This window comes from Leuciscus leuciscus (genome assembly GCF_965113295.1).
Source record: "Leuciscus leuciscus genome assembly, chromosome: 6".
In the NCBI taxonomy this organism is placed as follows: domain Eukaryota; kingdom Metazoa; phylum Chordata; class Actinopteri; order Cypriniformes; family Leuciscidae; genus Leuciscus; species Leuciscus leuciscus.
Window position 1 is genome coordinate 44,871,599 of NC_138730.1, and position 4,119 is coordinate 44,875,717.

A 4,119-nucleotide genomic window follows, 5' to 3' on the forward strand; every position below is an offset into this window, starting at 1 on the left:
AACAAGAGTTTCTGAATTCTACTCCTTCAGCTCCTTTTTATCCAAAGCAAATAATCTGGTGCATTCGCAAATGTGTCTCATTGTAGAAGTAAATGAGACACGAATAAACAAAGCGAACAATCTGTTGCATTCACATACATTTATTATTATGGAAGTAAAATGGTTGTGAACATTTTAGTTCACCCTTATCCGAAAAACATGGTAATACTTATTCTTCATGTTCAAACATTCTTTTTGCGGAAGCCTTTCTTTCGATGGTTAATGAGCTTTTCACTTGAATGATTCGGAGCAGCTGGTATCTATATTTGATACAAAAAAAAAACCCAAAAAGTATTTTTCTGTAGAAGCACACGGCTAATTAAGAATCTCTTGTCTATTCACAGAACTAATGCTTTATCAGGAAGTTTATGCAATGCTAAGTAAGCAATCCAGTGTCTATGGTTATCTATTCTTAGGCTGTGTTGTGATTGCAGATGCAGAGAAGGGATAGAGAACAGATAATCTTCTGTCCGATGTGAAGAAGAGACTCATGTTCATCATGCTAACATTTGAGGATAAAGAAAAGGTCAAGGTATTCCTGAAGTAAACCCTGCAGTGCTCTTTTAATGTTCAGCTATCTCGTTGTCTGTTTTAAACGAGTACTGGATTGATCTTAAAGGGACGTTCTACACTAATAGGCCTACTAATTCTGTCATCATTTACTCAGCCTCAAAATGTTATAATTTTAGCTCCAAAAACGATAAAAAAAAGCACCGTAAGTGTTCATGCGACTTGTGCACTATACAAGTCTCATGTTTGAATGCAGTGTAAACGATGACAGATTTTACATTTTAATGCAACCATTCCTTTAAATTACATTTCAATAGTTTTTCAAAGTTGTTTTATAGTTGCAGCCATGAGTTTAAATATGTACACCTTGCAGAATCTGCAAATTGTTAATAAGTTTAAACAAAATTAGAGGGATCATAAAAATTCCATGTTGTTTTTATTTAGTACTGCCTTGAATAATCTCACATTTCACACAACAGATGTTTACATGTAGTCCACAAGACAAAATAACTGAATTTACACAAAGTTTACATGTGCTTGATTCTTAAAGAAGACCTATTATACCCTTTTACAAAGTCTTGATGTTGTTTTTGGCTCTACTAGCAGGTTTTCATTATTGAATGTTGATTATCGTCATTAACGCTCTGTTTAGTTCCTGTCTCTATGAAGCCCCTCCTTCTGAAAAGCACACTGTGCTCTGATTGGTTGGCTGGAGCAGAGTGTTGTGATTGGTCGAGCGCTTCAAGTGTGTTTGGGAAATGCCCCGCCCCTTTTCATATCCGTCAGTTTCAATACACTACTAACTAACTCAACCAGGCCCCGCCCCTTTTATTTTTAAACTTTCTAAATATGATGTTTAGGGTGAAGTTAGTCTCAGCCGCAGACGTCATATGGCACACTTTTATGGAAACACTTAAGGGGTTTCGAAGTCGTGATCTGATTGGTTGAATTCTACAGGATGTCCGGGAGACGTGTGTGTCGCGTTCTTTATCGGTCCGCCTGGAAACAAATGCCGTGACGCCAAACTCCCTCGTGAAAGAAGAAAGCCATTGTGTTTTACAACTGTGACAATGAGCGCTTACCAGGATCAACTAAACGCTGGATTTTCACAAGTATGGGAAGTTCGCGGCTCCATTGTTGCAGTAAACTTGCACACAGTTCTTGAATGAATAATTTATTAGATGCATGCTTGTGTGTTATTGTAGGGACACCGACATTATATTGTCACGCCCCTAAACATGATGCGGAACAAAACAAACTGTGATTGGTTGTGTTACATGTCAGTCAAACGGTCCTTGGCCAAGAAAAGCTTTTTCTTCTGTAGCTTCTGAAGGGCAATGCTAAGTGAAACCAATCTCTAAACAAAATAAGAAATAATTTCTAAAAGTGAACCCTTTGACTGCAGCCGTAGGTGATTGTTTAATTAGTGTTGCTTTTGTAATGAAGGTTAATTAGCTGATGGTGTTGTCCCAGTTTTCCCTTCTTCACACTGAGATTGTCGTCAGCCTGTCATGGTACTTCATTACAGGGTTAATGTTTGGTGTCAGGCTTGGAATTAGGTAAAGGTTAAGTCTGGAAAACAATGGTTAACCATACCATAACATAAGGAATCAAAAATATAAGGGACATTTTGCTCTCCACTCAATCAAGATTTAGTAAATAGATTTATGTAATATATAAAAAATGTGCTGAACAGTCATTCTGGATGAGCTCTTAAAGGGTTAATAAGACCGGTTAAATAATGCTTTAAAACTTATGGTTAGATTTACATGTGCATCTTTACGCATATGAGACAAACAAGGATTGATGAACTCAAATGCATAATACAAAACTGTAATCAGAAGCTGAATTAAACATATAATATAATATTTATAGTGTTGTTAATCTTCGGAATTGTAAATGTAGTAATACTTTACTATAAAAAGTTAATGCATTCGCTAACATGAACTAACATTTATTAACAGCATTTATTAACCTTTGTTGAACAGCTTATAATAACTTTTGATCTTAAAAAAAATTATTAGTAAATGTTGAAATTAACTAAGATTAATAAATGCTGTAGAAGTATTGTTCACTGTTAGTTCATGTTAATTAAGTTGACTCATTTTAACACATGAAACCTTACTGTAAAATGTTACCCAAGATGCAACACTCTCTTGGTCAAATTTTTTTTATGGAAAGATGGCAAAAGCTTTATTTTAAATTCATGCTTACAATAACATAATACAATAAAGCATTTTAAATTAAACTGACTAGAAACATAAAGTAACAAACAATAGATAAGACATATTGTAAATACAAAATAAAAAAATAAAAAACAATTCCCAAACAAATTATGGATTTTATCCAGTCAATATGTTATGAGGAAACAGAAATAAGACATTTTGCTGAAACTATTTTTGCATTTTTTTCATGAAAATTATGCTTATTATTATTCTTATCTTCTCTTTTTTTGTAATGTGGAAAAATCATATAGGCTAGGCCTATTATTTATGTAAAGTATAGCATGTTCACTGATTTTAATGTTTAATTCAGATGAAGAAATGTTATTCTAAGATGCCCTAATGATTGATCATGAGCTTATTGTTCCACAGCTTTGTAATGCTTGACATGGTTCATCCAGGTAGGGCATGATCCTTCAACCAATCAGATTTTAGTATTCAGCATTGAGTTTGAACAACATTCATATTTGATACTTAGTTTGGACTGTTTGTTTGCTTGTAATGAAGAGGATGTTAATCCAGGAATTTGCCCTATTTGGCTGAAGCTTGTAACTTCTGAGGCCTATTGCACTGTTATCCTCTTAAAGGGATAGTTCACTCGATTCAGTCACGTTTGTGTTAAAGGTGTGGTATAATGCCCTTTTTACAAGATGTTAAATAAGTCTCTGATGTGTGTGAAGTTTTAGCTCAAAATACCCCACAGATATTTTTATATAGCATGTTAAAATTGTCACTTTTTGAGGGTGAGCAAAAACGCGGCGTTTTTGTGTCTGTCCCTTTAAATGCAAATGAGCTGCTGCTCCCGGCACAGGGGGCGGAGCTTCAAGAGCTCGTGTCCTTTTACCTCACACACACATGCACTGAACATTTCTAAAACTTTTAGCCTTTTATGTTCAAACCGGAGTCAGAAAGATGGAGAGACTCGAGAAGAAGTGACAACATGTAGACAACATTTCTGAATGGTTAGTTGGTGAATTTATGAAGCTTATGTGTAGTTATCTTCTAGTCATAGATTAGCATATTCTGTCTTGATAATCTATAAATCGTGTTCCGGGGGCGGGGTTTATGTAAATTCTAGGGTTGGTGATGTCACTAACCCTGGAGGAATGTCGTGTAGTCTTTACCAGCCGTTTGTTGTAGTCCTTAAAAAGCATTTTCTTTAAAAAATAACTTTGAGCGTTGTAACTTTGCAGATGTTGTTTCTGCTCAAACAGCAACATTACACACTAACTAAAGTTAGAAAAGTGAAATCATAATCAACCAGCCCTTTAATGCAAACCTGAATGACACAAAAGATGTGTAGCAAAAGATTTGAAAGTCATACAGGTTTAAGGGTGTTTAAAGGAAA